The sequence below is a fragment of the Alosa sapidissima genome, chromosome 12, assembly GCF_018492685.1.
Source record: "Alosa sapidissima isolate fAloSap1 chromosome 12, fAloSap1.pri, whole genome shotgun sequence".
Taxonomy (NCBI): domain Eukaryota; kingdom Metazoa; phylum Chordata; class Actinopteri; order Clupeiformes; family Clupeidae; genus Alosa; species Alosa sapidissima.
The window spans coordinates 9856694-9883692 of NC_055968.1; the positions used below are offsets into that span (position 1 = coordinate 9856694).

The following is a 26999-nucleotide window of genomic DNA, read 5'->3' on the forward strand; positions in this document are numbered from 1 at the left end:
GTGCTTCGAAGCCTCGACACTGATTCGAGACGTCGGTTTCAAAAGTCACACCCCTAGTCTTCAAAGAACCGTTTTCAAAAAGGTTCTTTACAGAACCCTTTGTCTAAAAGGTTCTTTGTGGAACCCAAAATAAGGCCTTGAAAAACCATTTTCACCAAAGTAATGATGGTTCTTCAAAGCACATTTAGAGGTTCATTAAAGAACCTTTATATAAAATGGTTCTTAAAAGAACCATTAAAAAAGGGTTCTTCAAGCTTCACAAAAAGGTTCCTCTATGGCATCACACTGAAGAACCCTTTTTGGTGCCAAATTGAACCTTTTTTTCCTGAGTGTACTACTAGCCTACAATAAATTGAACGAACTCAACTGACAACAGGTATATCTACTGATTCGGTCATTGAGACTACAGAATACAGTACAACAAACGTTCTGTCTTTCTGAAGTTTATTTTTGTATTCCGGGGTACAGTAGCCTAATTGCATAATGTCTTGACAATAGTTTTTCTTACCGGCTTGCTGTTTAAACTGGCTGCGCTGCTCTGAACTTTCCTGCCAGGTTTATGACGTAAACCGCATCTCGGATCTGGCATTGCCTAAACTCATCGTGTGGAAAATCAGATTATCTGTCAATATTGGGCTTTGAAAGTAGCCTAAGGGATATATTTGCTCAGTAATAGTAGGCTACATTTTGTAACATTTACAGAGAAACCGAGGGGAAGTTAAATTAGAAATTAGAATCTATGGAAATTGAAAACACATACAAAAAAAGATCCGGGGCTTTTGAAAAGAGATTCGGGGCTTGAGCCGAAACCACCCCCTCGCTCCGCCAATGCAACCACCCAGCAGTAACTTCTGCATTCAGTGATTTGCACCGCCCTAATTTTATTTTTGACTCTTCCTGTCACTGTTGCAACCTCTGAGCGCTCATTCTCCAAGTTAAAGATCATTAAAAACCACCATAGAGAATGAGAGAGCAAAGAAAATGGACATACACAGAGCATCGTGGACGAGTTCGCGGAGCGCAAGGCTCGTCGTACTGTATGCCCTTCAAATAGTGCTGCGTATTATTGTTGTTTTATTATTAGGGGTCACGTAGCCTAATGTTTTTGTTGTTGTTCTCTTGGTTACACTTCATGTACGTTCGATGGACTTCAAAATTACATAGTTGCTCTCCGTGGCGCTGACGCTTATAAGACCCGCTGTTGCGGGCATGTGTAGCCTATGTTGTAAAATTATGTTATGATGAGTTTAATAAAGGGCCCGGTCATGTGCCCCGCCCCCGGCCCGGCTCTGACTTGTTCCGCCACTGCTATGTGGGTACAGCACTTTTAACCGCTTTCACCTCTGTGCGTGCACACAAGTTTGGTTTCGTAGCCTAAAGACATAGCCTTACAAACACTGTTCATGTATTCCTGTGGTTCTTGACAGGTTCTTGACAGCGAGACAGCGGGTGGAATCTGCTGCTGTTTCACATGCACAGAAACAAGAGCAAAGCGTGTCAGAATGATGCCAAAAACCTCCCTTCCTACCAACCGGTGGATCCATCAAACGTCATGTCAAACGCCTACCAGCACGTTCATTGCTTTATCATGCAACACAAATGTGTAGTCTACCTCTCCGGAGATTTTATTTTTGGTGCATTTTGTCTGTTTGTTTGTCTTTAAACATAATTTTCTACTATCTTAGATTTTAGTTTCACATTTCAAGTAACGCTTAACATGACCAATAGGGCTACAAACTAGTGTCGATAGCATATTGCGAGTAGTTGTGAACCATAGGAACTTCAATCGTAGCCTATAGCCCTATAGCCAAATTGAAATAAATGCGAATTCAGTTCGACTGGCGACCCACAGTTGGATAAGCAGGTTCCCCCGAGCACTCTGCATTGCTAGACACTGAGGGCTTCTCCATCTGCTGATGTTTTGCTCAAAGGTCCAGGCGGTCCACAAAAAATAGTCTAGCCTTCATGCCATTTCAGCTCAAAACACTTTTCATTTGTTAGCCTACTTAATAAACGTATCTTTATTAGTGGCAACATTACAGTATTTAGGCTATGTTAATCTCAAGCCACTCTAAGAAATGGCTGTAGGCCTACTTTTACAGTAGGCTACGGCACAGCAAAATCTATTTACAAGGATACAAGGAAGTTTATTGTCACATGCATATAGTTACTGGAAGTAAGAAATGCAGTGAAATTATGTCTGGTGTCAGCCTATAAAATTTATTTATATGTATTTAATGTATTTAAATTGCAGTCTGAGGGATACATTTGTCCAGAAGACATTGTTAAACTTAGCCTAGGATACATAATCACATATTTGGAGATGATTTGAAGTGGGCTCATATGCTTCCATAACATATTGATGTAAAAAAGAGAAAATGTGGTAAGGCCAGCTATGGCATTTCTGATATCTCGCAGACAATTGGTTATAGTCCTGTTTTGCAGATGGTTATTACGCATACTAGTTTTAAGCAAAAATAGCAATAGCTTGTCACTAATAATGACACAAATAGGCTAATAAATGTTAATTTAATGAAGTTTCAACATTGTAGGCTACAGTTTTTGGGGGGGTATCCATCATGTTCCAACTGAATAAGTAGACCTAGGCTACATGTTGCACCAATTCTGGGCACATGTTGGATACGTGTAAGTTCATGTAGGTAGGCCTATATGTTGGCTGCTTATAAAAAGGCAATTATTCTGATACATGTAAGGCGGGTGGTATGACGTTTGGTTGGTCTATGCCTACAGTATGTGTGTATTGAGGTGGGAGCTCTTACTGTCTGCACAGTATCTTCCAATTGGCAGGTGACGGACCCAACAGCTTTTTCATCAAAAACTTTTACTAGCACAGCCAGCCAGTTTTAAAAACTTGTAAATCTTGTCACCATCACCTCTGTTTTAGTAAGGGTAAAACAAAATCGGAAAAGAAAACATTTATTTTTCTGTCTATGGAGAAAAACAAGCGGCTCTGAAAGCTGTTGGACCCAAAGAATTATTAGCCCATTTTTGCATCATTACTTACCAACCAAATAAATACACTCTTGAAGCATTGATGTATGCAGTCATCAGAACCTGATTTATAGGTCTTAGGCTATGTATTTCTGAAAAATGACACCAAGGAAAAGAGTGATTGATGTGGACAGGAAAGTAGGCACTGAAAGATCGCAGGAAAGTATTGTTGTGTCGACCAGCCATTAACGCTAGGTGAAATTCAAGACTCTTTTCCTCAGTGGTTCCTTGTTGGTGAAATGAGTTTGTATATTATAGTATATTATAGTATTTGTTTATTTTCATTAAGCTATTGATTGCATTGACATTATTGTTTATTATTGCTATTCTTAATGTAGTCTTAGCAACTTTCTGAAACACTGTTCACTGTTAATTTAACTATTGTATTGTTTTACTTGTAAGTCACTTTGGACAAGCGTCTGCCAAACCCAATACCCATAATGAAGTGGGAGGAGCAGCACAGGCAACTCTGAGTCACACGCGACAAGGTCTCAAGTAGTGACAGAGTGTGAAGACTGAAGAAACAGGGTGGGCAAGAGTGTGTTTTGGTGTATGTATGTGTATGAGTGTGTGTGCATCAGGAGACCTAGCGAAGACCTAGTGAGGATGAGCATTTCAAAAGTTTGTGCCCTGCTTCTACTGGCCATATCTGTGGTGAGTATAAACACACACACACACACACACACTCAGTGCCGCCGCTACCACCACGCGCATCACACACTGTGCGTAGAGCACCAAGGGACAGGGGGCACTAAAATTTAGCCAATAAAGAGCTTTACAGTATACTGATTTTTAATCTTCTTAAGAGAATGTTTACAATGGCAATGCACCAGCATGCTACATAAGAATGATAATTTCTCTCTCAATTTCGGCTTCTCTCTCAATTTCCATTAAGTTGAACTTGAACAGGCATTTTGATAGGCTGCACTCACTGTGATTTGGAAAATGGACAAAAATATAAAAAGTGGTCAATAATTTGATAAAAAATCTTCAATAATTTGTTTCCCTTGCCTTGACAGATAGATAGATACTTTATTGTCTTTTAATACTTTTTATACTTTATTATTATTTTAAGGGGAAATTCAAGTTCTCAGTAGCTGAAAGACATCACACACAACATACATTACAGCATAAAAAGTAAAAAATACACAGCATAAAAATTATGATGGAAAAAACAAATCCACATGAATAATATGAGCAGTAGTGCACCGATGTGAAAATTGTGACCGATACTGATAACCGATATTAATATTGCTGTTATGGCCGATACCGATATTTACCGATCTCTGTATAGAAAACACATTTTTATGATAATCAAATAGAGCTATTTTCCTAAACGCATTTTTTAAATAACATTTCAATAGCCTTGAACACCAGAGGATTACAATATAATATATAATATATCTGTATTATTTTATATCCTGATATAAAAAGAGAGAATACTGAATGTCTGATATTTATGACAGCACAACTCTCTTTATCTCAACTGTCTGGTTGAAGCCTGGAAATATTGTCAACAAAGTAGCATAGTTGGCTAGCTTGTCATAGTTTACTGATTGGACTGTTCAGTTTCCCCATGTGTGTTTAAGTTTCAAGGTAATAGGCTACTTGTTTCTCCTTGGTACAGCCACTTTTGGGAAACATTGGTATTGAGATGATCAGTCAACTTGAATGCAAGAGTTTTAAACAAATATGTGCAGCATGCTAATGATGCTAAGCGGATGTAATAGTAATTTAGCTTGTTGTCTTCTTGCTTTCACGATTGTGAATGTTTTATTTGGATTGTGTTGGCGTCGCGCGTGTCCATTGTAGTCAGGCGGCCAAAACTCGGACACTTTTGACACACTCGGACACATGAGTCTGAGGCATGTCCAAATCCACCCGACACCGTTAAATTTCAAAGATTGGCCATTGTAAGTGCGTTGATGGGGATGGAGTTTGCTAAATATTTTAGAAAGGAAATGGATAAGTCATACAAGTGTACTATTCCTACAAAACAACTGGATAAGGTAGACTGAGTACAGTTGGGACATGTGTACAGTTGAGACGCCTTTGTGCAGCAAGCCCAAGTTGTTATATTTGCTATGCACATGCGTATTAGTGTCCCCTTTGATCATGGAAAATTTGAACGACACAGGTAACGTAATGTTGCAACTGTCCCCACATGGTGTTAAGTCAATGGACTCTGTCTGGTCTAAGATAATAGCTGTGACAAATGAGTGACCCCATAATACTTCAGGGTCCATTTAAGTACAATTAACTTCCATATTATTGTAACGATTTGATAGTGACTCACACAGTCGTCCAATCAAAAAGTTTATTAGCTGAGAACGAGAGCCGAGACACAGACACAGAACACAATACACACGGGGCAGGTCAAGTACACACACACGCTACACATACATGTCACAATAAAGACGCTAACTTTACACTTATAACTTAGGAGAAATAAAGACATAAACCCCAAATGTTCGCTCCCACATCCCAGCATGCCCTGCGTGGGAGAACGCTATGCAATGTCTTGTGCGCCGACGTTACACAGCTCCCCCAACAAGCCATTGCCGTCCTCGGCAATGACCACGAGGTAGCCACATAACGTCGGCGCGCGTCGCCCGCCACTCAGTCCAGCCCTGCGTGGGAGAACGCTATGCAATGTCTTGTGGGCAGTTAGGTGACATATATGGGTTTAATAAATAATTTGTTTGTCTTTCTAATACAAACTGTCACTGTGAAACTGAATAAAAAGTGTTGCAACCGCCCCCACTCTCCCCTACTGTCTCAACTGTACTCCATATGGGTGACAAAAATGCACCTTATGTTTATGAGCTAATTGTGGAAAATATAAACTACTTACGGGTATTACTGTTTGATAGTATTTTAGTCTACAAGCTAAGGAAATGTAATGTGGAATGTCATGTGGAAAATCACTTCTTTTCAGTATCTAGTTTTTGTTTGATTTTGTGTGAGCAAAAAGTGTCTCAACTGTACTCAGTCTACCCTACTAACAATGTAGAGCAAGAACAACCATGTGGTGACACTGTTTCAGTGAGTAAAGATTAATTTTGGAATCTAAGAAGATACATTTCAAGATAGCAATGTTGCAAAGTGAGTAGTCATTGGCTGCAAGGCAATTCATTATTAATGAGAATGTCCAGAAAACAACGAGGGGGTGCTAAATCTGCCAAAATAGGGTTGTAACTGGGCTTGTGAAATGACATCTGACCATTTATTGGACTTACTTGCATACCTTCTGTGTTAACATCACAGAACAAGGTACAATGCTCTGTTCAACCAGTTATCACCCCTTTAAAACAAAATTACTTTGTTATTATTTTCAATTAAATTATATAAAACAGTGTTTTGTTTTTTTTTTGGAGGGGGGCCTGCCAGCCCATTTTCAAAACCCAATGTGGCCCTTGAGCCAAAATGTGTGGTGCTCTCATGCTCGCTAGCTTCTGTGTTTGTAACCTGTGTCAGGCGTCGTGAAAAAAGCTTTGTACTCTGCCATACGGTCGGCTTGCTTGTGCGATACTTTTTGCCTCATAGTTTTTACCACATAATGATATTTAAAACACAAGAGCACTGGCTGAAGTTAAGTAAAAACTATGTTTGTTTTTATACATAGAACTTTATGTATATATTTCAAACCCCTTAGGACTGGGGTTGAGTTTAACGAATGTATGTCATCCCAGGTAACAAGTCAAGCCTAATTAATGATTGATGACGGTTCCTCTCCCATATATTGCAAATTCTTGGACTGCTGTAGTGTGCTCACAGTTGTGTTGACGGATTTACCCACAACAAAATGCTCAAGGCTATTGATGGCACAACTTTCTTGACATGTTACAATGTGGGAAGATTACAGTATCAGAGAGGGGAAAAAGAAACAATCAAGGTACCCATAGGTCCTTGAGAAATATAAATCAAGGCCTATGAAGGTTCCTGAAATAAACATGTAATTGAAAAAGCAGGAGACCACATAGGATAGATAGATAGATAGATAGATCACATCTAAACGTTTTCTTGCGTCGATAATATTGCAGCTCCATTTAGATTTAACTAATATGGATTGTATCCTTGAAGGTCTGTATGAAGTCAGTTGAAGCAAATAGCCACAGACGGTGCAAGCGAGAATGGATCCTACCACCTGCAAAACTGGAGGAGAATGTTGACTACACCGAACGAGAGTACATTGCAAAGGTTGGTTTCATGTGATATACTCACAACCTGAGTCCTCCACAACCTGTGGCACTTGTCTGACTACTTCTGACGACGACTACATCTATCACTGGTGATGATATTATCTTTCAACAGACCCCATGGCAATAAACGTATGTTGTTCTTCAGCTTATGCAAATATGAAATAGGCCTACAGGCTCAACAGGTTTCTGTGGTGACTGTGAATGCAAAAATAGCTAGCATGATTCATTTGAAGAGATGAAACTTGCCTCTAGTCCTGCTGCTCATTAAACTGTATGTTGTTCAGTCAGTAATCACTAAAATCCGCAGTCCTTTTAACTGTTGAAAGGTTCCTGACATTTAAAGGGGAACTTGGCAACTATTTCAACATAATAAACCCGTTTAGAAATCATTTGGATTGACCCCTTGCAAGTGACGTCACGTTTTGTTCGCGCCACAGCAAAATAGCCTAGTGGACGGCAAGAACACGAATCAAATCAATGGGTTGTAATGGGACATATCGCACAGCTAGGAGATTATAGTGAGATTTAACCGTAGTAATGCCCTTCCACGACTGTTGGCTTATTGTTTGGAATACAACAACATCCCATGTTCTTGCATAGATATATTTTGGTTTGTTTTCTTTGTGTTTCGGGAGTATTTCAACCACAATTGCATGCTTATCTCCTCAGTGTATGAAGCACAGCAGCGGTTGCTATAGCAACCATATACTCTGAACAGGATGGCAGATAGCACTTAGGCAAAGTCTTTGGCAAGATCTGAATGTAAACAGATAATACCGTTCAAGTTTTTTTTTAAATGTCCTATTTCTTTCAATTGTTTAACTTAAGACATGTAAGAAGTAAGTTTATTCGCTGGGCAACGTACAAACTGACGAGTTACATTAGCCCTAGCACTATGAGCTACGATAAACGTTAGCTAGAATAGCTAGCTTCTAAGTGTGGCAGCTAGTTATTATTTCATGTTCTGATATGACATTCTTAACGTTTTGACTATGTTACAACTGATAAAAGCAAGACAAATAAAGTAACCAAATCGCTTTGAATCGATTTTAGTCCAGAAATACTTATGGGTGTTCATTTACCATAATGTTAATTACAGTAGCCTAACGTAACGTTATCTCCCCTTGCTGTTACCACCAGTTTTAATAACTTTACATTTGCGATCATGACCCATTTCATCTAACAACACCACTGGCATCTTCTTTGACTATCAGACCCCAAACAGCAATACATTGAACTACAAAGATGTTATAGTAATGGAGTTCAGTTTATCATAATCTTTATGACATAATGTAATTTGCCGTCCATCTCCCATCTTTTTGCCGTCCAGCATGGAGCCGTCACGTGACTTAAGTCACGTGTCTGCAAGGGGTGAATAGTTAAATGACCTGTTCCGGTGAAAATGGTGACTTTTCCCGCTGCCCCTAGCGTCCCCAGGCGGAAAACCAACCTTACAACATTGAGACTACCGTCCCGGAAAGAGAAGTGAGAAACAAGAAACTCGTTTTAAATATCGTGTTTCTTACCTTGTAACATCCACATTGTCTGCCGAACTTATGCTAACCGTTTTGCTAGCTTGTAAACAAATCCATGTGCTTTATCATTACCTTTTTATCGTTACCTTTTTCCACAGTTTGAAATAGCATAATTCACAATTTCTCCAGCAGAGGGGGAAATCCTGCCAAGTTTCCCTTTAAGCTCATCATCTAATCAAATACACCACTTGCTTCACACAAGGGCAACAACAACTTATTTACTTAGTTTTATGGCTCTGTCCATGCCACACACGCACACTGACATCTTGAGAGATATGGGTTGTCCTTAATTTGACAGAAGTGTAATTGATTACGACTAAGCCCTGCATCTTTAAATTCTTACTGTTGTTTTTTTTTTTATTAATTAGATTCGCTCAGACTTTGACGAGGTTCAAAAAGTGAAATACAGCCTGATAGGACCAGGAGCAAACGAGCATCCTGTCAATCGCTTTATCATTGACCCTGACACTGGCTATGTCAAGGTCACTAAAATCTTGGACAGAGAGGAAATCCATCAGTATAATGTGAGTGTCTCTCCAAGTCTTGAAAACAACACAGTGTAATAGCCTGAAGCACTTTCAAATGAGCTTGCTACTCCACACCCTATTTGCAGAAACACCCAGCAATACTCTGCATGTGGTTACAGGTCCCCACCCATTTTCATTTACATTTTAGTTCTTTACTGCCCCCTTGAGGCACAAATTGGAGTAATGTGAGTGAGATGGTGTGTACATTTGTGTGGACTACTAGACAACCCTTCCAACTTAGATTACAAAGGTTCTTATATTTTGTGTGAGTTTTACAGATATAAAGCAACCAACAATCATCAACAAAAATCATCAAGAAACACTGTGTTTCCTCAAACAGTTGACTGGAATTGCCATGTTCCTTGACGGTACTGAGGCAGAGGAAGCCATTGAGCTTACTGTCTTTGTTGTTGATCAAAATGACAACCCTCCAAAGTTCGACATCCATATCAGCACTGTCAGAGAATGCAGCACAGTCGGTAAGGAAACGGTCTGGTCTATCTGAAAACAACTACTCTTGAGTATCTACTCTGGTCTAAAAGATGTAATATGTAGAATCTTAGTTTTTTGGAACGCTGCATTATTCCTAATATGGCACTCCTGCTAGCTTTATTGACTACCTGGATAAAACAGGGCGTAGGCGCATATGACATCACATCAAAATGGAAATTTCTTAACATTCAGTTGCTATTTTGAGTCAACATTCGAATCTCTTAATGGAAAATTCAAATATATAGCACCTTTAACCATTTTATGGTAAACCATTTTATGTGTACAGTTTATGTAAAAATGTAACATTTTTGTTGTAAAATTCATTCTGTTCCACTTGACAGAATGGTCCTCTTCTAACAATCTGTGTGCTAGCAGTCTCTGTTTCAAGATGCATTTTCTCAGTTGACTCGGTTGTGTTTCACTAGGAACTGTTATAATGAACGTGACCGCCCACGACGAAGACCAGAAAGGGACGGTTAATTCAAAAATCGCCTACAGCATCATTAAGCAAGAGCCTCCAGGTTCTGGAATGCTGTTCTCCATTGACAGGGACACAGGACAACTGTTTGTGAATGAGCCAACTCTGGACCGGGAGGTGAGGCTGGCTCAGCAAGGTTTTTCTTTGGCTCAATTGGCTTAATTTACCTTAACTTAACAGCTTTGGAGTCATTGGAATGGTTATATGACTTTTTCTGGGGTGAATGTGGATGGCCATCTCGCTTTCCTCTAGCGCAGTGGTCACCAACCTTTTTAAGCTCAAGATCCCTGACCTCAGCCCTGAGGCAAGATCCTCCCTACCTTGGAGCGTCAAAAGGGAACCAAAGCTAAAATACTTCCAATTTAAAGCCTTTTATTTAGGCAAATGTATCAAGTCAAAATCACATCCTCACATCACATCAAATCCTCAACCCCCTTGTGAATCCGTGCCTCTGTACCTTTTAGTCTGGGTTACACAAGGATGGCATACATTTTACAAACCGATATCGCATTTTCCTTATACCGGCGCCAATGAGATAACAACACTTAGCAATATGCTAGATATCGCATATTGGGTTATGAAATATTCATAGGAATCCATAGAAATTTAATAATCATGTTATTTTATCAAATATTAGTTGTGCAGATGTATAGTCCATCTTATACACACCAATTGATTTGAAATAGAAATGGCAAGGATTTATATTTTTTGTGTAATTATTCCATATTTACTGTAGTCATCAGAACACCTGAAGTATAATTCAAATGCAAGCATGAAACTTCAAAGTGTTACCTTTCATTTGATTGTCAGTATGCATTTTGGATAACCAAAAGTCCTATGGGGAGTTTCCATAGGGCATTTTACAAAATGCATGAGCATACCTTGGCAAATAATGGTCTAAAGTACTCCCATTTCCATTCTGTATTGATCTACTTTTGAACACAGCTTCACAAGACCTGGTGCTAGGTCTCAGTTGTGTTTCTGAGTCATATCAAGTGACACAGAGGGCTGAAATGTGGTCAGTCAGAGATGCTTGTTATCCGGCAGAAAGAAAAAAAAAACCCAATATTCTAGCCTCTGTAACTCTGTGTCAGTACACACAGTTCTTCTGATTGTTACAAGAAACTACATTGTCTTAGCTTTCCAAAGAGGTCAAGCATTTGATTATAGGCCAAACTAGGTGGGAACAGTGGCCTCTGAAGCAGGCGCTGCGCAATTTCAGGCAAAACCTGGAAATTGGTATTGAGAATTAAGCTGTTAACATAGTCTTTACTTACATGATTTTGGTTTTGATTTTCTAATTGGAGTGTTAAAATAAATAAATTTGATAATGTTTGATCGCTGCTTTGGTATGAAGCATCTTTCACATAATGAATGTGCACTCTAGAAAGTGAAAATAACCTAGGCCTACCATGCGCTCTGTGTCATACTGGCTGGCTAGGCTGGTTCAGAGCAAGGGGGTAAGCGAATATCGGGAAAGTGTACCCCCTATGGGAGATTCTGCATGCAAATCAAACCAGCTAATAGGCTAACTGAAATAAAACCATGCCAATCTCTAGGTATGGTGAAGGGTATGTGATGATATGTGGCTATTTTAATACCAAAAGCCAAGGGAACTTCATCAGGATGCATAGTATCCTGGATCCATGAAATAACTGGCCTTTAAAAATAAAAATCTGCCTGCCTCTATGGGAATTTAACATAGGGGTATACTTATGAGCACCTGTATTTTTACACCTGTACCTTTATTTATTTACGATACATTATTCATTCACAAAGAAAATTGGTGTCCTTAAAGGTTGGATTTTTCCTAATTTTTTCAATTAAGGCATTAAGATCAATTTCCAAAAGATGATTTTTTATTCCTCTTTTTAGTCAACTTTAGCATGTGTAGGCTAAAGGTATGTAAACTTTTGGTTTCAAGTGTATGAATGGCTCCATACCTTTTATCTCACATTATGGCTCCGTAGCAGCTGTTTTTGTAAAAATAGGCTAACGATGATGTCACACAACTTTCTGTTGCGCAGTAGAGAAATTACCATACAATCAGGAAAAGCTCGGAGGCAATCGTGGGTGGACATGGAGGTGAACAGTCAAGGGAGAAGCCCCAAAAGAGTCTGTTGTCAATGAAAGCATCTGATATATATGAATATTTCAGCAACGTTTTGATGGATTGTCAGTAGGCCTACTTTGGAATGTGGCAAGTGAATTCATATGAAGTAACATTTATCCACGAAAAACTAGGATATTTTAAGAAAAGTAATTAAATAATGAAGTTGGGGTAACGAGGTATAACTATATTCACGGGGGAAAGAAAAGTAGTTAAATAATGAAGTTGGGGTAACGAGGTATAACTATATTCACAGGGGAAAAAAACTAATTATACAGGCAATGGGGGGGAAAAAAACATCTCAATTTCAATTGAGGTTAACGGTTTATTTATTTACAGATCTACGCTTGATTCCGATTCTCTCTCGGCACAGCTAGGTGGCGCATTGCATTCACATCACAAAAAAAAAAAAATCAGGATATCCCGTAATTATGAGATAATTATCTCATAATTACGAGATAGTAGCCTATCTCATAATTATGAGATAATTATCTCATAATTATGATATAGTATCTCATAATTATGACATATTATCTCATAATTACGAGATAATTATCTCGTAATTACGAGATAAACATGATTTATGACACATTTCCAATTCTGCCCCCACTTGTGTGAGGCAATGACATGGTCTATTAGAGATGATAGACCTAACAGCTTCCCAAGAGAAAGTCGGAAGCTGAAGTTCCTTTCAAACCTTTACTTAGGATTCACTGTAAAACTATGCAGACCAATAGAGTACCGGTAATCAGAAAAATAGGCCAAAATAAATTTCCCATGACAAATGCATTATGGGAAGTCTAGACCAAATCTAGTGCTGAAAATCTTCAATTTCCCAAATACATTTTTATTTTCAGGGGCCATTTTTCACGATAGAATTTCACATAGGGGGTGTCATTGGAAAGAGGAGAGGGTGTAGTTTCAGAATGTGGTGAAACATCCGTTGCAAAATGCATTATGGGATGTCTGTCGCTGTTCAAGTGCTGAAATTCTGCAATTTCACAAATACATACTATATTTTCAAAGGGCTAAAAAGGCAATTTTCCACGATAGAATTTCACAAGTGGGGTGTCATTGGAATGAGGAGAGAGTGTGGTTTTAGAATGTGTTGAAAAATCCGATGCAAAATGACATGTAGGCCGTAGGGAATACATTTACTGTAGAAAAACTTCAAAATCTGCTACCAACTACATAACCCCCCCCCCCCCCCCCCCCCCCCGCCCAGTGCAAAATGAACAAAATTATTTCATAGAAAACATAACACAACATGTATCAAAAGATCCAGCACAGAAACTAAAGAAAAAATACATAATCTGCTACCAACTCCATAACCAGTCCCCCCCCCCCCCCCACACACACACACACTGCAATATGTACAAAATGATTTAATAGAAAACATAACACAACATGTATCAAAAGAATCAGGACAGAAAATAAAGAAAAAACTACATAATCTGCCACCCTCTACATACCACCCCCCCTCTAAATTACCAAATTATTTAATAGAACACAAAAGGCAACATTTATCAAAACATTCGGCAATGGAGTCAACAGAAAAAAGATATACAGGCTTTTGAACGTCTGTGAACAATGCCTGTGTTATCGCGGATTTGCGGTCAACCCTGCCCCCTTGTGGTAGAAAATTGCAATATTTAAGGTGGAATTGAAAATTAACTCCCCCGCGATCTGAAAGTGGTGCTAACTTCAGCCTCGTCAAAACAGAGTCTTCAGTCAAGACAACTCTTGTGTAGTTGATTAAAACTCTTGTGTAGTTGATCAAGACAACTCTTGTGTAGTTTATCTAAAAAAAAACATGCTAAAAACATTGTGTTACCAACATTCTCTTCACTAGACCCAGGATTTCTATGAACTGATTGTCCAAGGAGTGGATTTGGATGGGGCTACAAATGGAATTACTGCAGTTGGAACAGTGAAGATTACTGTACAAGATATCAACGACAACGTCCCTACTCTCGAGAAGGAGGAGGTGTGGTAAAATTAGACAAAGTTACCCTTTGGCCTGTAATAGAGATAGCTACCGTATATAGAAACTGAAGTGGGAACTCGCATATCTCTGACACTATTTAATTGGGTGCGGGGGTATTAGAACATATAATATGTGTATAAAACAAACAGACTGTCACTGTTGGCAAAATCATCAACTTTTAACAGTTGGTTTATGACTGCTATGATATTTCAAACGAACTTTCAGTCAAATCTTATACAGGTGGGAGATTTATGAGCTGATATTTTTTTACCTTTATGGCGGTACCCCACAGGTGTTCAGAATTTAGGCATAGATAGCTACAACATGTCCTGATCAACACTTCATATTATTACTCTGTGGACAAATGCTTAAAGACATGCAATATTGCCCCTCTCTCCAGTACGCTGGCAATGTGGACGAAGGAGCTGTGGACGTGGTGGTGATGAGAATCAAAGCTCTCGATGTGGATTTAAAGGACAGTGATAACTGGCTGGTTGTTTTTAATATTGTTTCTGGGAATGAAGAAGATCTCTTCACAATCCACACAGATCCCAAGACCAATGAAGGTATCCTGAAGCTGATTAAGGTAGGTTTACAGTGGTTCTCTACACATCTGTTTTAGTTGACTTCAGTAGGCTACCTGCATGTTTATAATTATCAGATCTTTTTCACCTTATTCCCACATTCTCAATATGTCACGTTTGACTTTGTGTTAAGCATGTGGACTATGAGAAGACCAAAAAGCTGAACCTTCAGTTGGAGATGGAGAATGTCGCTCCATTTGTCAATGGCACAGCCTTGGCTCTTGGATTGGAGTGGCCAGATCAGGACTTAGATGCAAAGCCTGGTCTTGGTGGTGGTGGTGGCGGAGGTGGTGGAGGAGGTGGAGGGGGTGGTGGAGGAGGTGGAGGGGGTGGTGGGGGCGGTGGCGGAGGTGGAGGGGGTGGTGGCGGAGGTGAAGGGGGGGGTGGCGGAGGAGGCGGCGGCGGTGGAAATCCAAAAGTTGATGTCTCCCCTGATACTGGTAAACCTGTTAAGCCAGGTACCAAACCAGGAGGGCAGCCAGGTACCAAACCTGGAGGGAAGCCAGGTACCAAACCTGGAGGGAAACCAGGGCCCAAGCCATCCAAACCAGGGAAAAAGCCTGGTAAAAGTTATCCTATTTCAATTGCGGTCAACAACATGCCTGATGGACCTAGTTTTGAACCGGAGGTAAAACACGTGCCACTGTCAGAAAACCCAGAAGAGATTGAACTTCACTCAGTCATAGCTGTGTACCCAGCTGTGGATGGTGATACTGGAGAAGACCTAGATGATGTTAAGTAAGTGTCAAGTCAAGTCAAGTCAATTTATTTGTATAGCAAATTTAAAAGCAACAGCATTGCGCCAAAGTGTTTTGCATAAAAAAAAAAAAAAATAGTAATAATAATAATAATAATAATAGGGCAATTCCATGGAAAATTATGTTTTTTGTAACATCCATAACGCCAATAAAATGTGATGGTATGGTATGATGTGAATGATTACATGAAATTTGAGCATTTGCTGTTTTTGGCTGAAGAATATACATGAGAAAAAATGTACAAAAAATAAATGTTATCATTCACATCATACAAATGCCAAGGCATTTCACTGGCGTTATGGATGTGACAAAAAGTCCATTTTCCGTGAAATTGCCCAATAGGTACCTTCTGAGCCTACGTCATTACGTTCACTGGAGGCAAAACAAACCATCACCTCAGCTGGGAAGCTAAACGGACAGTCATATTCGGGAGGCTAAAGGTTATCATGGTCTCATCTTGCTGTGCTGTCGGGTGCCAGAACCGAAAAAGTCATTGGTTAAATTTGAAATGAGTAGGCCTAGGCTACAGTTTCCAGGGAGAACGTAGTTGTTCGTGTGACTCACGATAACCCAAGCCTTGTATCGGAACCTCACATATTAGCCTACCAATCTTCCTGTATTTCCAACCTCTTTACATGTAGCCTATGTCACTTATTCATAAAGAAAAAAAACGCAAGCGCCCACACCATAAGTGTATCTAAATAAGCTATGTAGCCTACCAAAGATTTACTGTGACTCGAAGAGCTAAACCAAATCCTTGATTACTAGCTACTAGGCTACTACTGTGTAAGGCCCAGCACTAACTCCGAGCGTGGTAAACAAAATTGGATATTTCAGGCAGTAAAAGCCCCGGTAAGAAACAAACTAGATTTTGTTCAAATCTAGACACCTATGGCTACTGAAAAATGTGAGGTTAATTTATCAAATGTTATTTTGAAGTATTAAAAAACGTTGTTTTAGAATTTTCAAACGAAATGGTTGGTAATTAGCACGTTTGCAATACATCTTTGCCTTGTGGCATGGGCGGGCGCTGGCCCTTATCAGAAAGTCCTTTAGGATTCCAATAGAGGAAATCCTGTAGGATTTCTATCAGATTTTGGAACAAGAATCCTATAGGATTTACTATATTATATTACTATCCTATAGGTAATTGTGTAGGTCTATGCCCTGCTGTATTTTTGTCACAAAAAGTTATAATTGACCAATGCAACAACCTTATATTTAGATTTTTAGATCCTGACTATTTAAGTGAGGTGCCAAAGACCAGTAAATGGCGGACCAACCAATCAACTGAGGCTAATGTCAACACAGCTGATGAAGACGGAGATATAGCCCAAGAAAATTCGGATGATTATTCAGACATTCATTTTCAAACTAGATCTCTAAACCCAGATCTCAATATGCCCAATGTAGACACAGACCCACACAAATCTCCAATGGATTCCCCATTACACCCTGGTTCAGAGGTAACATTGGCACAGTGCATAGTTTTAATCCTGGCCTTTGCCCTGAGACACAGTTTGCCATCTAAAGCCATCGAAGATCTACTAAAATTGTTAAATGTTATTTTACCACCCATCAATATCTTGCCACACTCTCTACACATATTCAAGAAATTTATTCAAGACCCATCAGACGACATACGAGTCCATTTATTTAGCAAATGTTGTGGTGCAAATTTAGCTAAAGAAACGTCACTTTGTGAACACTGTGGTGATGACACAAACAAGGACAATGTCAAAGAGGGGGATTTCTTCATTAGTCTCTCTATAGAAAACCAAATCAGGGACATCCTCCAAAGAGAACGTCTTAGCGATTGTGTACCACCAGGCAATATCCTCAGAGAGACCAATTACAGACCCGGGGACATTTCTTTGTTGTGGAACTGTGATGGTGTGCCCATTTTTAATTCTTCATTTAACTCCCTATGGCCGATTCGTTGTGTGATTAATGAGCTGCCTGCTGAAGTCCGGTATAAAAATGTACTGCTTGCTGGTGTTTGGTTTGGGCGAGGGAAGCCAAATATGTCGACATTTCTCCACCAATTTGTGCAGGACATAAAAACAACAAATACAAATGGTATAACCTGGAAGCATCCACACACTGGGTTGAGACACATTTCAAGGGTTTTCCCTATTGCCTGTACATGTGATGCAGTGGCAAAATGTATGCTCCAAGGCATCCACCAATTCAATGGATCCTATGGCTGTGGATGCTGTCTTAATGAGGGATTAGTTGTAGCCAAAGGTCGTGGATTCACACACGTCTATGACAATGTTCCAGCTCAGTTAAGAACTCATGAGCAAATCATTAATTGTGGAGAAGAAGCTGTTGAGAACAATGTTGAGCATGTCCTTGGTGTTAAAATGGTTTCCCCCTTAATATTACTCCATAGCTCTGGATTTGGCTTTGACATGGTTAAAAGTTTTCCCGTTGACTATATGCATGCTGTACTACTTGGAGTCACTAAACATTTTTTAGATCTTTGGTTTAATAGTAAATATCATGAGAGCCCTTGGTACATTGGAACAGCTAAAAACAAAATTGACAAAAAATTGCTATCCCTGACACCACCATCTGATGTCCCCAGAGTGCCACGCACTGTGGAGAGTGCACAAAAATGGAAGGCGGCTGAATGCCGTAGCTGGTTGCTTTTTTACAGTTTGCCTGTTTTGAATTTAATCTTGCCCAACAAATATTTAAAACATTGGTCATGGCTTGTCAATTCCATATTCCTCCTTCTTAAAGATACAGTATCAGAAATAGACTTGGCCTGTGCATCCCAGAATATAGAAAAATTTGTTAACCAAGTCAAACAATTATATGGAATCTCCCACATGTCATACAACATACATCAATTGACCCACCTTGAATTTTCAGTTAAATTACATGTGCCCTTGTGGTGTAATTCAGCCTTTGTTTTCGAAGGCCACAACCAAAAACTAACACGTTTGTGCCATGGCACGCAATCAATACCGCAGCAGATAGCATTTCGATTTTCTCTGATACAGTCCTTACCCATTCTATTGGACAATTCAAAAAGTGATAGCAATCTAACACATATAATTGATAAGATGGTACATGATTGGATAGCTGGATATCCTTTAAGATCAAAAGCTCTAAAGTTACAAAATATAGTACTACTTGGATGTCCACACCACAAAGAAATTGATAATGTGGAGCAGTTTTTGCTAGCTCCTATATGGGGACCTCAAGGCACAACTGTTGCGCAGTACTACCATCGTGCAGTGATGAACGGCAAAGTTTTCACAACAGAAAAATATGGAACCATGCAAAGACACAATAGCTATACAGTTGAACTGAAAAACGGAAGCATTGGGAAAATACTATCTATCATCAGCTTAGAAAGTAATGTGCCTGTGTTGGTTATTCAACTTTTTCATTCTGAAAATGCAATTTTTGCATCAGAGACTGTGGGGCATTTGAAATTGATTAGTGCAACCCCCGCTAAAGTTGCAGTGAAATACAGTGACATAGTCAGAAAGGTCGTATTTATGAAATTTGAGAAAATGATGTATGCATCACTTCAGCCAAATGGCATTGAAATAGATTAATCTTTTGCAATGAACTCCCCTTTCATGTGTACCTTTTTCCCTCTCTCTTGCTGCTGTATAGGCCAATGGCTTTTGTTGTATGTCTTCACAAATGATAAATAAAGTCTGATTAATGAAGACTTGTACTTTCAGTTCATCTTTGCATCATATAGCCATGATCAGTTGTTTCAATAAAAGGTTTTAAGAGTTATAATAGTTCAAAGTAAGCTAAAGAGGCTAAAATCCTGTATAAGCCAAACAAATAAACCCATTGGGGGGAAAAAAATCCTATTGGAAAGTCATGATGAAAATCCTATTGGAAAGTCCAAATCCCATAGAACCACCCTCCAGTCCTTTAGAATCCAATGGGACTTTAACAATCACAATGCACACTCTATTGGAATCCTGTTGGTATGACAATAAATCCTTTAGGATTTCCACTATCCAATAGGATTGTAATGGAAAAAAACAAAATCCAATAGGACTTTCTGATAAGGGGGCTGACACGGGACGAATGAAACAATCCAGTTTTCTCCGAGTGTAGGCTAATGATGATAGACCGACGTCCTTCGGTCAAAACATAGAGCATGTTAACCTCCCTCTATCAGCCAAATAGCTTCCTGCTATGTCATTTTATCACGGAGTTACTGGCGATAAACGAGTTTTGATGCGCAAAAGTAAACTTCATTAGCGGTTACATTTTTTCGATTATCAATGAGTGTTTTTCATTTAAAGGTTTGACTTAATGCTTATTCAGTAGACCATTTAGTGTTCTCCACAATCCCAGACTTTCATATCGCATGCTTGTTTACATGGAAAGCAAAACAAGCTATAGTGACATATGTCTGTGTCGGGACGATTGAAACACGTGTTTCAATCGTCCCGACCAGGCTGTAACTCCATGTATTTTAATTAAATGCACAAATAGCTGTGTTTAAACAATTATTTATGGAGGTAAGACATAGGAAAACAGTTTTAGGAAGATGAAAATACATTTGGGCCCACCAGGTAGGGGGGTTGAGTTTTCCCATGTTATCCTATGGAGACTGACGGCCGGTGGGTCATTAAGCCTACTTATTTGGATGTGCATTGGCCTAACCCACGTAAAAACCTAGTGAAACGACATTTTCAACAATATAAACATTATATAAATGGGAAAGCTTACCGTTCTAGCTATAAACATGGCAGAATCATCCACAGGGCATGATATTTCAAAAAACGCTTCATACACGCTTCATGATGATGGCATTGTTAACAGACATGCACAAAGACGTATAGCTCTGCAACTATCTAAAATAAAACCTTTTGGGAGTAACATTCATGATATGTAGTAAAATATATATGGCTTAAACTGTATGTTTCATTCGTCCCCTTATGTTGTTTCAACTGTCCCGACCAGGAGGGACGAATGAAACACGCACGTCCCACTTTTGTTGTAATAATTCCTGAACGGTTTTTGTTCAAAGCTGAAAATGCATCTGTATTTGACAGAGTACATATGTAGGTTACTAGTGACCAAATATTAGCTTTCAGTGTGGTACGATCACTTTGTAAATTATGTTTAATTAAAAAGTGTTTCAACTGTCCCGGCTCTCCCCTACTATTCAAATAGCCGCCTCACTATCCAAACGATTGTTTCTGCCTCCAGTGACGTCACGCCCACCCGAATGTTTATGTTTTCACCACCGTTGCGAAGGGGTCTATAGGTAATAATAACAATAATTATAATAAATAAAATGAATAATAATGATAATAATAAAATATGAATAGGCTAAGTAAGGAAAATAACAAACTTAAAAACTCAAAGATAACAACAGATGGCCCTTGTAATAATATTAATGAACATTAAAAAAAAATATATAGTAATAATTTGGGGGAGAGGTGAAGGGGTCAGGAAGTGTTAAAAGCTAGGGAGAAGAGGTAGATCTTTAGGTTGGATTTAAAGCTACTGATAGTGTGGCAGGATTTGACATCATCAGGAAGGCTATTCCAGAGCTAGGCAGCATAGACAGAGAAAGCTCTATCACCTTTAGATTGAAGGAAAGCAAAAGGAACACAAATAAGACACTGGGAAGATTATAGAAGAAGTCTAGGAGGACAGTAGGGATTTAAAAGATCACAGAGATATTGGGGTGCTAAGCCATTTAAAGCTTTGTAGACAAAAGGCAGAATTTTAAAATTAATTCTATGTTTCACAGTGTCACTTTCTTAACTGTACAGTGTTCTTTTTCTCTGTTAATTGACTAAATGTGTAGGTATGCTGAAGGATTTGACCCTGATAACTGGTTGACTATTGATGAAGACACTGCAGAGATCAGACTGAACAAGATGCCAGATCGAGAATCTCCATTCCTAAAGAATGGCACATACTATGCTGAGGTCCTCTGTCTAGTCCAAGGTGACTTCCTTTTGGGTCATTCCATGTGAAAACAGCCAATACCGGGGTATCATGTACATGGTACCTCTCAGATTTAGCTGAAAAGCTGTGAAAATATGCCTTATGTTACCAAACTAGGGAATCTGAAGTTTCAGGTCAATATCTCAAACGGTTCGCCCGTGGCGTCCGTTTGAATTTCGGGTGCCACGGCCCTAATTGACACATTGGAATTTCACATTTCATCTTTTGGCATTTTTGGAAGCCCATAACGTGTTCTAATAGTGGTAGAAGGCTGGAAACTGGTGTGGTAGTTCATTGTAGCCTATACTACACAATTCTGGAGGCAGAATCAACATTCCTTACTGTTTGGGTGAGAGGTGGGTCACCAAAGTCCTAAAAAATGTTAACAGCATGTGTGATTTTTCACTTTTTGGGTGGCCCTAGCACCACAATTAATGATCATATTTATTCTAAACAGGATTATTTATTATATGTGGGAGCCTTGCTCTTGCCAAAATTAATTTGAAGGTTATGGTACCACTGGTGTGGGTTTCATGGGGGTCCAAAAACCCTCTCTGGCAGATGTGACTCTTTTGGAACTCCATATTTGGACCCCCAAATGACCATGTGGGCATTTGACGATCCTAATGGGATTTATACCAGATAAAGATACATATTTGTTCTTTCTTTTAATGAAATAAAACCTTTGACTGTTAGCATGTTTCCATCCAACTTCCTAATGCGCATTTAATCTATTCGAATAAGAAATCCCAGATGGAAACATTTGAAATGCGCATGAAAAATCCTAATGAGCATCTATATTTGATTCGCTAGAGGGGGGTGGATTAACTATCGATGCGCATAAGGTATAATGCGAATAAAGTTGATGGAAACGGTTTATTCGCATTGTGTGACATAACCTTCAGAGAATCTCAGCAATCTCTGGAGCTTCCCTAACATTAGGCAACTTGATGTGCTCTCTTTCTTGTTTCCGTAGAATAAAACAAACTGAATACACACATCGGTGCACAGTTGTTTTGCTAACGCTAAAATTGTTACCAACAACTCTGTATTCGGCACACGTCGCAAGTTTATACAACTAGTGCAGTGCCCGTTCAAACATGCCATTCCTGTAGAAAAACTGTAGCCCAATTAGCCTATTACACGCCCGCAGATTTATAGGATGATAGGGAAAAACATCATTCCAGCTAAGCATTCAATAATGAATACTGAATATCATAATATATTAGCCTATAATTAATGTGCAGTAAGCAGAATTTAGGCATGACTGCATGTGACATTTCTGATCAGAATGGCATAACAAATGTTTTGAGTTAAGGCTTGGCCTATAGCTTATTGAATAACTTTCCTGATAGTGAAGACAAGCCATTTTGTGATCGTTTGACATTTGCAACGAAAAAGCAGTGTTTGGTAGCATAAGTTGCTCTGTCTGCCACTTGTTGTTTAGCTATGTGGCATGTCTTCTGAAACGTTAAATTCGGGACCATTAGCCTATCGCTTGTTGGGACCTTGCAGTCGGAATTGTAGTTTGTTTATTCAAATTCTCACGTCCAATGTAGCCTGGGGTATTCAAAGCGTCAGTTTATTGCACATACTTTTTATGTAATTTTGAATTGCCACTACCTACCCGTGTTTGTTGGCATGTTGTTGCAAATCCGCGTAATCATTTTATGCAAGCAAACATACAGGGAGTCTTTATTGTTGAGGTCAGACGTGATAATCAAACATCTTGCATTTTAACCGTGATTTAGTGCTGCCAAATCTCCGCTTATCCTCTCTCTGTGCAGTGCTGTGTGAGAGGGGTGGCTATGGTAGAGCGGAGAAAGCCAACGTTTTCTTCTTTTACCGATATATATAACGATGTTTTGCTTTTCTTATCCAAACAATGTCAAACTATGCACTGCACTTACTCATGCCAGTAGCAAGACACCTGCCAAGTTTGAAATCGAACGGACGAACAACAGACAGACAGACAGACGTTCCTGCAATTTATGGATAGATGTGATGGCTTGTTTGTTGGGATAGGCGTCCGACCACGAGTACTCGGGCAACAGCCGGGTCTATCATTCGGCATAATTCTTCAAACAATGACTTGCTGAATCTAAAGATCTCCACCCACAGTTGGTCAGTGGCAGAGCTGTAATCGGCCCTTAAAAGTTAGGCCCGACAAGACCCGAGCCCCACAGAAATCAGCCCGAGCCCGAACCCGTTTACTGCCCGACATTAGGCCTATTCAAATGTCTGCACGCACGTAAAATTTCATTTTAAAAGCCCATTTCACAAGATGTTGCCACTGTGTAAACTAACTCACTCTGGAACAGCGCAGTCCACAGGAAAGACAGAAACAGGAATAGGTTTTACCTTGCCAATTAAGGTAATATTAACATCAACAAGGCCATCACCTGGACACTGTGAAATGGGCTTATTGAGTTTGTCAACTGTCAATTTCATGACTAACTGTTAATGTTTCACACAGATGGATCAGGAAGAACAGCCACTGGAACCATTGCCATTAATGTACAGGATTCAAATGACAACTGCCCGAAACTGACGAGCACATACCAGAATATCTGCACAGATTCTAAAGTTGTGTACATGTCTGCCATTGATGAAGATTTCAGCCCCAATGGAGAACCATTTCACTTCTCCATCATTTCAGAGCAGACCACAGGACCATGGGAGACGGAGAAGCTCAATGGTGAGGGGCATTTCAAATCCTTTAGGAGCCTACATCTTGATAAAGCATATCTGTGGTGTTGACACTTTTCCTGCGAAAGCAAATTATGTCATGAGAAATCATAGCAGGTCAGGCAGAGGTTTTAGAGGCTACCAGAGGTGGGACAAAGTCAATGTTGGCCAGGCAATGAGTCTTAATTTCTAATAATAAAGTACTGAGTAAAGTACCAAGACAAGCCCACACCTCTTGACGTTTCTTTTGACTCAATATGCCTTTGGCAAATAGGTCCCACTTAATGAGCAGAGTTCAAGGTTTCTTGCCACTACAACTTGTGTAAGTGGTATTTGGGTGGAGGAACCGTCGCTATCAGAGGTCCACCGTGAGTTCTGCGAATTGGATTTCCAGCGTCTAGCCTAGGACTTCAGGGGCCTGTACTACGAAGCGGGGTTACTGGCTTATCTGGGTAACTTCGAGAGTAACTTGATCACGTGTGGCGTAACTTCGCAATTAACCCGTACTACGAAAGGTGGATAGGTTTTAACCGAGGTATGCTGCCATGGCAATTTACGCTGCATCTCAAACCTGCTCCGACCAGGTTATGTTCTTGGTTAACCCGAGGTTTCCGTTAACCACACCCTTTATAAGTACCACCCCTCCACTAACAATTTCTCCCGAGACATGTCGGCGTACCTGGATGATCCATACGACATTGGAGCACAAATCGTGAGGGACTCTCTTCGCAGGGCGAGGGGTTTTAGAGACCGCCAGAAAATATATATAGCCTACCCGGACGATATTCTCTATGAAGATATAGATTGTCAGGGGAATTGTCGAGGGAATTCGTTATCTTTGTCAGATGATCTAGGAAAAGGTCTCATAGCAATGCCCGTACGTGGACATTCATGTATTCCATCGGTGATGCAAGAATACTGTATGTCCAAAAATAAATCGGACATAGGCCTACAGTATGCTGAACATCTGAGCAAGAATAGCCTAAAATAAATCGGACATAGCCTACAGTAGGCCTAATAAATAAAAATCACCATTTTAACAAACTTGTTGAATTGAATGTTATATTACTGTACCCTGCACATAAAGGCTACACATTTCCACAGCACCAGAATCCGACCGAATGCCTCCCTCAACCCCCTCCATAATCGGCCTTCCACTATTATTTGCAATGGCCAACTCCTCTGCTACTGTAAAACACTCTGGTGCCTTTCCTCCTACAGCAGTGTTCAAAGACACTTTTTTCTTGTTAGCTGTAAAACAGAGGCCAAGTGAAGGCTATAAGCTAGGCCTACATGTTTTCATAATTAAGAAATATTAATGCAAGCTATAACTATATAAACCTACTATTCTGAATAATGTTTTTGTGTTTCATTTTCACCTGCTGCCATGTGCGTTTGCCAATGGTGTTGCATCTGAAATGTTCACAGGATTAGGCATACACTAAATCAGTCAATGGGGGCTACTTAAACATTCAATTATCCTTATTACTGTAATCTATATGCCCACTTCTGAATTGGGTTGCATCTGTAAGCCTTTCTATGAACTCAAAATAGGCTATTTAATTATTTCAACTCATTTCAGACATTCCGCAAGCTACTAATCCTCCGTAAGACATATTTGAAGAACATGTGGGAATAAAACTTTACTTTTAGGCATTTAAAATGTGATAAAATGGCCAACCTGTAGACATGTCTGTGTATTTCCTGGCATTTGGCAGGCACAGCAGTGGCCCTGCATTCGGTGGAGCCCTTGTGGCCAGGAGTCTACACAATCACAGTGGAGGTAACCGATGCTCAGGGTCTGTCCTGCCCAGACAAGCAGACGCTGGAGCTGGAGGTCTGTACTTGCACAGATGGATATGGCTGCAGTCTCAGAGGATATGTGGGTGCAGATGGTTCCTCCCTCAGTTCTGTCAGTTTTGGAGCCCCACTTTTTGGCCTTCTGTTGGCAGGACTGTCCGTCGTATTGGGTGAGTCAACACAGAGACACAGAGATACATGTTAAAGGAACACGCCAACATTTTGGGAAATTAGCTTATTCGCCGTCTACCCCAGAGTTACTGTAGATGATGATACAGTGCATACAGAAAGTATTCACACCGCTTCACTTTTTCCACATTTTGTTATTTTTTTACAGCCTTATTCCAAAAGGGATTCAATTAATTTCTTTCTTCAATTTTTTTTAAAATGTTTGCAAATTTATTAGAAATAAAAAACGAAAATATAATATGTACTGCATACCAAAGTATTCACAGCCTTTGCTCAATACTTTGTGGCACCTTTGGCAGTGCAATTTCAGCCTCAAGTCTTTTGGAATATGAAGCCATAAGCCTGGCACACCTATCTTTGGCCAGTTTCGCCCATTCCTCTTTGCAGAACCTCTCGAACTCCATCAGGTTGGATGGGGAGCGTCAGTGCACTGCCATTTTCAGATCCCTCCAGAGATGTTCAATTGGAAGTCTGGGTTCTGGCTGGGCCACTCTAGGACATTCACTCTAGGACAGGAGTTGGCCTGAAGCCACTCCTTCGATATCTTGGCTGTGTGGTTAGGGTCGTTGTCCTGTTGAAAGATGAACCGTCGCCCCAGTCTGATGTCAAGAGTGCTGTGGAGCAGGTTTTCTTCCAGGATGTCTCTGTACCTTGCTGCATTCATCTTTCCCTCAATCCTGACTTG

At 39.8% G+C, this 26999-nt stretch overlaps 1 protein-coding gene across 1 annotated transcript in view; it reads left to right on the forward strand.

Annotated features, from left to right (window-relative positions):
* The window catches only part of LOC121677898 (desmoglein-2-like), a 149353-nt gene that overhangs the window by 79522 nt on the left and 42832 nt on the right, over positions 1-26999 (forward strand). The window lies entirely within an intron of this gene.